Source organism: Bison bison, unplaced genomic scaffold, assembly GCF_000754665.1.
Source record: "Bison bison bison isolate TAMUID 2011002044 unplaced genomic scaffold, Bison_UMD1.0 scf7180017862275, whole genome shotgun sequence".
Lineage (NCBI taxonomy): Eukaryota > Metazoa > Chordata > Mammalia > Artiodactyla > Bovidae > Bison > Bison bison.
In genome coordinates, this window is record NW_011492847.1 from 673,036 (window position 1) to 681,304 (window position 8,269).

Consider the following 8,269-nt stretch of genomic DNA (forward strand, 5'->3'; position numbering starts at 1 on the left):
AAAAATAAAAAAAGTGCGGCAGAATTTATTATGAACAATAACATCCTCTTTCTCTGTCCTCGCTCTTCCCAGACCTGCTTCTTTGATGCTAACTTCTTTTTTTTTTTTTTTTTTTAAGACTGATCTATACATCGGTGTCTCTTTTGCTGTCTCATACACAGGGTTATTGTTACCATCTTTCTAAATTCCATATATATGTGTTAGTATACTGTATTGGTGTTTTTCTTTCTGGCTTACTTCACTCTGTATAATAGGTTCCAGTTTTATCCACCTCATTAGAACTGATTCAAATGTATTCTTTTTAATGGCTGAGTAATACTCCATTGTGTATATGTACCACTGCTTTCTTATCCATTCATCTGCTGATGGGCATCTAGGTTGCTTCCATGTCCTGGCTATTATAAACAGTGCTGCGATGAACATTGGGGTACACGTGTCTCTTTCCCTTCTGGTTTCCTCAGTGTGTATGCCCAGCAGTGGGATTGCTGGATCATAAGGCAGTTCTATTTCCAGTTTTTTAAGGAATCTCCACACTGTTCTCCATAGTGGCTGTACTAGTTTGCATTCCCACCAACAGTGTAAGAGAGTTCCCTTTTCTCCACACCCTCTCCAGCATTTATTGCTTGTAGACTTTTGGATCACAGCCATTCTGACTTCTTTTAAACTTTTTAAGTTTTGTTTTTCTGGTGGTGTGTGGGAAGAAAATCTTTTCTTCCACCTTCTTTTTCCTGACTGTGTCTGAAAATTCAACTGACAAACACAGATTAATGGGAGAAAAGCCTATACCTTTATTTAATATACATTTTGTGTGACATGGGAACCTTCAAAAGGAAATAAAAAACCCAAAAAAGCAAACCTGAGTAGTTTTATGCTGAGTTTGATGGCAAATGGGTAGTTGTTCATTGGAATACATGTGATAGATCAAAGAACATGAATGCAGTGTAGCCAACTTGGGGAAAGTTAGCAAGACCTGTTTGTTGAGAGTGAGTGAAGTCGCTCAGTCGTGTCCGACTCTTTGTCACCCCATGGACTGTAGCCTACCAGGCTCCTCTGTCCATGGGATTTTCCAGACAAGGGTACTGGAGTGAGTTGTCATTTGCTTCTCCAGGGGATCTTCCCAACCCAGGGGTCAAACCCAGGTCTCCCGCATTGCAGGCAGACGCTTTACCATCTGAGCTACCAGGAAGACCTGTTTGTTAGGATTCTTCTTTATGTCCCTTTACTTTCAGAGATAAGGCTGCTCATCTCTTGCACATATAGGGAGGATAACTGTCACCTGAGGATTTTATGACCTGTTTCAGGGAGGAAAGATGGGGGAAGGTCAGAAAGATTATGCCTCTGCTATTTTCTTGAACTCCTTCAGCTTAAAATATTTAATATTTAAGATGCCATGTTTTGGGGTAGTGTGTTCTGAACCCCATCAGTGGTTACTTCCATAATTCCAAATGAAAGCTTTAAATATTACTTATTTATCAATTTTAGGCAATTTCTATTGTTTCCTCATTGCATCCTATTTCCCTTTCTTTCTCCCTCCTCATCTTGATAGTTTTATCACTTATTTTTCCTTATCTTTATAATTTGAATAGTATACCCACCTTCCTTCATTAGTCCATTAATTCTAGAATTTCAGTCTCCTCTTTATGTAAAATGTAAATACCCTTTTCTCCTTTTCTTTTTCTTCTATCCTTCTATCTTGTATCACCTATATTTTCACATTTAATTTAACTATAATTCTGTACTAAAATAACAATCATCTTTCATGCTTTAAGGAAGAGTCTCTCAACTCTAGCACTACTGACATCTTTGGCTACTAATTCTTTACTATGGTGACTCTCCCATACTTTATAGATGAATTAGCAGTATCTCTGACCTCTGTCCACTATATGACATTCAAAGCTGTCTCCAGATATTGCCAAATATGTTCGAGGAGAGGGGAGTAAATTTACTCTCAACTCCAGTTGGGAATCACTAGACTAGAATCTAAGATAGGTTCTAAAATGGAAAACTCTGTAGCTGGAAATTTTCTAAAATGACCCCCATAATTCCCTGCCCTGGTATACACACACCTTCCAAACACTAATCTAGGTGTTGCACTTTTAGGTAACAAATCAGTTGATTGTAAAATAGGGAGATTATCTGGTGGGAATGACTTAATCACAGGAGCCCTGTAAGACTAAGTCACAGTTTCAAAACATGAGAAGGATTCAATATGCCATGATTGGCTTTAAAGACAGGAGAAAGGCCAAGTCCCAAGGAATGTGGGTGGCCTGCAGTTACTAAAAGGGGGCCCCAGCTGACAGATAGCAAAGAAGTAGAGACCTCAGTCCTATAATTACAGAAACTTCTCTGGTGACTCAGATGGTAAAGAATCTTCCTGCAATGCAAGAGATCCAGGTTCAATCCCAGGGTCGAGAAGATCCCCTGGAGAAGAGAATGGCAACCCATTCCAGAATCCTGGCCTGGGAAATCCCATGGAGAGGAGCCTTACTGACCCCATGTGACAGTCCATGGGGTTACAAGAGTCACACATGAAAACTGTCACCACCACCACCTACAAGGAGCCTCGTTCAGCCAGGAATAAGAATGAGCTTGCAGCAGATACTCCCACAGAGCCTCCAGAGGGAACGCAATCCAGTCAGTATCTTGATTTCAGCCTTCTACAACCCTAAGCAGAGAACCCAGTCACACCACCTGTCTGGACTTTTGGTTTACAGACTGAGCTACTAAATGGGTGTGGTTTAAATGGGTTTCCCTGGTAACTCAGCTGGTAAAGAATCCGCCTGCAATGCAGGAGACCCCGGTTCAATTCCTGGGTTGGAAGACCTCCTGGAGAAGGGATAGTCTACCCCCTCCAGTATTCTTGCTTGGAGAATCCCATAAACAGAGGAGCCCAGCAGGCTACAGTCTGTAGTGTCATAAAGAGTTGGACACGACTGAGCTCCTTTCACTTTACTTCTTTTAAGTGGGTGAGTTCATAGAACTTTCTTAATGCGACAATAAGAAGCTAGCACAACCAATGAGTGGCTCTTTTACCCTCCTGACTACGTAAGTATTGTTTGCTTGCCAGGTCAAGTTGTGTGCTAGAGTTTAATATCCTTCTCAATAAATGAACCCTGAATAATTCACTATTCAGGCAACTTGAGCCTGATAAAACACAACTGCTTTCTACATTATTTGTGTGCTTTATATACTTGACTTCTTTCTCAGGTTTGCCCAGGCCTCCCTGTGAGCTCTGGATTTTTATAATATCCATGAACAAATAGAACTCTGACACATTTCATAATTTATATGACTGATCTGATGCTCTTTTGACAATTGTAGCAATTTCCTTCTTTTTTTAATTTTTGTAAAATCAGGTTTTCCCTGTAGTAAATGTAAGAGAATTCCAAGTTCATCCTGGTCTCTCCCCAATACTGTGACTATGCTCTATCTTTTAATTCACTGACAGATAATTGGATCAACTGACAGATTGTAGTCTCTCCATCTTGTTGCTATTCTACTGCTGCAGAAACTACCGAAACAATAAACATCCCCTTCCTCCATCCAGGGCTTAGCACATAGTAGGCACTCAATAAATATACACTAAAAACACATATGTAGGCAACTGACCTCTTGTTTGGCCAGTGTGTCCAGAAAATAGGACACCATGAGAGTCCTGCATTCCTGTAATGACCAGCCTCTACTGAAGAGAGAGAGAGATACTAAGGGTTAAATGCCACAAGGTCCTGGCCTGGGAGATGACAATAACTAAACCCAGTGTGACTGGGCTCCATTGTTTTCAAGATTTTCTATAGAATTTGTAGAATTTTCAGAATTTGTACGTCTTTTACCTCTTCTCTATAGCTCTGACATCAGCCTGTCCATAAAATGAACTTTATCTCCATTTCTGTTTCTTGTTCTCCCAGGTCATAACTATCTGTATCAGTGAATTACAGAACCTTTTCTGCAGAAGGAAGTAGGGCAGAATAAACAGCTTCTGACAGGTTGACTTTGCTGAACCCAGACCAGACAGCTGAAGGCAAATTGTACAGTCATCAAGAAAAGTAGGTTTAGGAGGAAGTGCGTGTCTTGGGGATTATAAAAGGTGAAGAAAAAGGGTGACTTCCTATTTGAGTCTCAGCTTTCAGAGTTACCCTGGACTCACCAAAATGGCTAAGATTGAAATTAAGAAGATGCCAAATGTTGGGACTCATGTGTGCTGGTGGGGATGTAAATTAATTGCATCACTTTGGAAAACTGTCTAGTAATATCTACTAAAGCTAGATACCTACCCTATGACCCAGAAATTCTATACTTAAGCAATATCCAGTTAAATAAATATGTTCACCAAAACACATACATAAGAATATTCATAGCAACAAATGAGAACTAAGTGCTCATCCAAAGTAGAATGGACAGATTTAAAATGTTACATTCATTAATGGAGAGGATGTGGAGAAAAAGGAACCCCCTACACTGTTGTTGAAAATGTAAATTGGTACAGCCATTGTGGAAAACAGAATGGAAGTTCTTTAAAAAGTTAAAAGAGAGAAGGAAATAGCAACCCACTCCAGTATTCTTGCCTAGAAAATTCCATAGATGGAGGAGTCTGGCTGGCTACAGTCCATGGGTTTGCAAGAGCTGGACATGACTCAGCGATTAAACAACAATGGAGGTTCCTTTAAGAGTTAAAAGTTAAAATGAAAAATCCCAAGAGTTACCATACGATCTAGCAACGGGCTTTCAAATTAGTGCAGTGGTAAAGAATCCGCCTGCCAATGGAGGAGATGCCGGTTCAATCTGTGGGTTGGGAAGATCCCCTGGAGGAAGAACTGGCAGCCCACTCCAGTATTCTTCCCTGGAAGATTCCAGGGATAGAAAGACACACTCCCCAGACAGATGTAGGCCATCTCAGAACACCCTTGATTGAGCCTGTTGAGAGAGTCTGAAGCACAAGACCAAGCTCAGCTATATCTGGATTACTGACCCACAGACACTGTACGATAATAGAGGTGTGTTGTGTCAAGCCATTAATTCTGAGGCAATTGGTTACGCAGCAGTAGATAATGAATATAAAAGGGATAATGTTATCAGAGAAAATGGTAACAAATCCTGAAGTATTTTTTAGATGTTTATTTATTCTTTTACTTATTTGGTTGCATCCTGAGTCTTAATTGCAGCAAGCAGGATCTTTAGTTGCAGCTTTCGGATTCTCAGATGCAGCATGTGGGATCTAGTTCTCTGACCAGGGATCAAACCCAGGCCCCCTACATTGGGAGCATGGGATCTTAGCCACTGGACCACCAGGGAAGTCTCATTCTTCTTCTTTTTTGTTTTTTCTTTAATTTTTGGCCACACCCTGCTGCCTGTGGCACCTTAGGTCCTCAACCAGGGATCAAACCTAGACTGCCGGGAAGTCCAAAAATTCTACAATTAAAGAACACACACTGAGGACTGGGAATCAGGTGAGGCAGCTTCTTTTAAACGCTTTAATAGAAAATATGGTCGACAGTGGGAGCTATTGATATAAAAGGCCGAGAGAAACTGAGGAAAAAGGGATTGCTTAACATCAAACAGAGATATTCCAAGCCTGGCAGAAACCTGAGTGACAGGATATCTGAAGCCAAATGGAATGAAGATTAATGGAGTGTTTAGGTTTGAAAAACTGCTATTATCTTGAGGAATAAGAGGAATTGTTTCTTATTTAATAATTTGAGATCTCATTTCTGACTATATAAAAGCCAAATACTTGAATAAAATATCTTTTATTGACATTGACATGGCATCATATATCTGAACATAAAATTACCAATAATTACTTGATTTTCTTTTTTATCAGACTCAGCCTAAATTCTGCTGATTTAGGATTCTGATCAAGAAGCCTTATCCATGGCAGTTCCCCAGGAAGTTCAAAGCCCAAACCAGAGGGTAAAATATTAAAAAAAAAAAAAAAAATACACTTACAAGAAAGAAAGGCCTAATGGGAAGGAGGATAATAGTTAGTAAACACAATAATAATAGTAATTAGTACAGGAATTCATTTGAGTGGCATGAGAACCAGTTATTTGAAGAAAACTTCTAGACAAGACCATTTTGTTCAACCACGAAATGCCATGAGACCAGTTCACAGAATTTTGACTTCATGCCTTTATAGTTATTTTATTGTTGTTTGGTTTTGGCCGCACTGCACGGCATGTGGGATCTTAGCTTCTCCACCAGGGATTGAACCCACATCCCCTGCATTGTAAGCACAGTGTCTTAACCACTAGGTAACCAGGGAAGTCCCTGAATGGCTGTATTTAGTGCACAGGAGTGAGTGTGCCCATTTTCTCCCCTCTTCCAACCCCAAATGATAAATGTCTTCCATCCAAAATAGAACATTCCCCTTAGCTAAGAGTTACAGTAAACAGGTTGCTTAGGAATCATTGTTAGTTGGCATTCTGGTTCAGATGCTGAAACAAAAGTAGTCCAAACTAGACAGAGGTTTATTTCTCTCTCCTTGCATAGCACTCCAGGTGTAAAACGAGCCTTCGTTCCGAGGCTGAAATGGTGGCTTCATGGTGTCATTTGCCTTGTTTTTCTGTTGCGCTCTCGTCCACAAGTGAGCCTGTCCCATGGTTCACCACCGTGAGTTGGAGCCACCCCCAGGCTGCAGTAATTTTGCTAGGTCTGTCATAAAAAAAGTAGTCTAAACGGGATGACCTAAATAACAGGAATTTATTTTCTCACTGTTCTAGAGGTTAGAAGTCTGAAATCAAGGCGTCGGTATTCTTGGGTCTTTCTGAGGTCTGTGAGGGCAGGGAGCGGCTCCCAGCAACTTCTTGGCTTGCAGATGGTCCTCTTCTCCCTGTGTTTTTTCCCATCATCTTTTCTCTGCGTGTGCCTATTTCTGTGCCCAAATTTCCCATTTATAAGGACACCAGTTATATTGCATGAGGGCCCACCCCAGTGGCCTTAATTAATTACATCTACAACAACCCTATTTCTAAATAAGGTCACATTCTTGAGTACTGAGGAAGAGGGGCTAGGACTTGAACATAAGAATTTGGCAGTGGGGAGGACAATCAACCCAGAAGATGAGGATGAGTGAGATGGGAGTGAGGGAGGAAATGCTCTTTTCTTTTAAGAGCATGATTGGGAGGTTAAATACCATATTCCCTCGAATCTATTGCCAGGAGTTCACCTCACAAACACCCAAATTCAAAAAAAAAAAAAAAAAAGGAAGGGCTTCCCTGGTGGCACAGTGGTAAAGAATCCACCTGCCAATGCAAGAGACACAGGTTTGATCCCTGATCTGGGAAGAAGCCCCATGCTATGGAGCAACAAAGCTTGTGCCCCACAACCACTGAGCCTGTGCTCTAGAACCTGGGAGCCACAACTACTGAGCCCCTGTGCCCTATACAGCCTGTGCTCCACAACAAAAGAAGCCACCGCAGTGAGAAGCCTATGTACCACAGTTAGAGAGTAGCCCCTACTCACCTCAACTAAAGAAAAGCCTGCGTTAGCAACAAAGACCCAGCACAGCTAAAAGTAAATAAATACAATTTTTTTTTTAAACTTTACATAATTGTATTAGTTTTGCCAAATATCAAAATGAATCCGCCACAGGTATACATATGTTCCCCAGGGACATACATTCCTCTCTGGTGGTCATATGCCCCACTAAAACTATTATTAGGGGAACAATGGGAAGATGGATGTTAGGGTGACGAGTAGCTTTAGGTACATTACAGTTTACAAAAATCTTAGGAAGCAGAGAGATAACTTATGCCTCCAAACTGCACTGATAATTAGTCTTTACTTTGAATACTACCTATTTCTGCTTTATTGACTATGCCAAAGCCTTTGACTGTGTGGATCACAATAAACTGTAGAAAATTCTGAAAGAGATGGGAATACCAGACCACCTGATCTGCCTCTTGAGAAATTTGTATGCAGGTCAGGAAGCAACAGTTAGAACTTGACATGGAACAACAGACTGGTTCCAAATAGGAAAAGGAGTACGTCAAGGCTGTATATTGTCACCCTGCTATTTAACTTATATGCAGAGTACATCATGAGAAATGCTGGACTGGAAGAAACACAAACTGGAATCAAGATTGCCAGGAGAAATATCAATAACCTCAGATATGCAGATGACACCACCCTTATGGCAGAAAGTGAAGAGGAACTCAAAAGCCTCTTGATGAAAGTGAAAGTGTAGAGTGAAAAAGTTGGCTTGAAGCTCAACATTCAGAAAACGAAGATCATGGCATCCGGTCCCATCACTTCTTGGGAAATAGATGGGGAA

General features: G+C 40.8%; 1 protein-coding gene across 2 annotated transcripts in view; it reads left to right on the forward strand.

The window, feature by feature from the left end:
• CCL28 (chemokine (C-C motif) ligand 28) overlaps window positions 1-8,269 on the forward strand; it is a 49,487-nt gene that overhangs the window by 34,758 nt on the left and 6,460 nt on the right. Inside the window, exon 5 of one of the 2 annotated variants that reach the window (XR_824627.1) lies at window positions 5,360-5,444. The gene's annotated coding sequence lies outside the window, so the exon portion shown is untranslated. Of the gene's footprint in view, window positions 1-5,359; window positions 5,633-8,269 lie in introns of those variants that run through there. The other variant, XM_010832796.1, reaches the window with a different exon arrangement.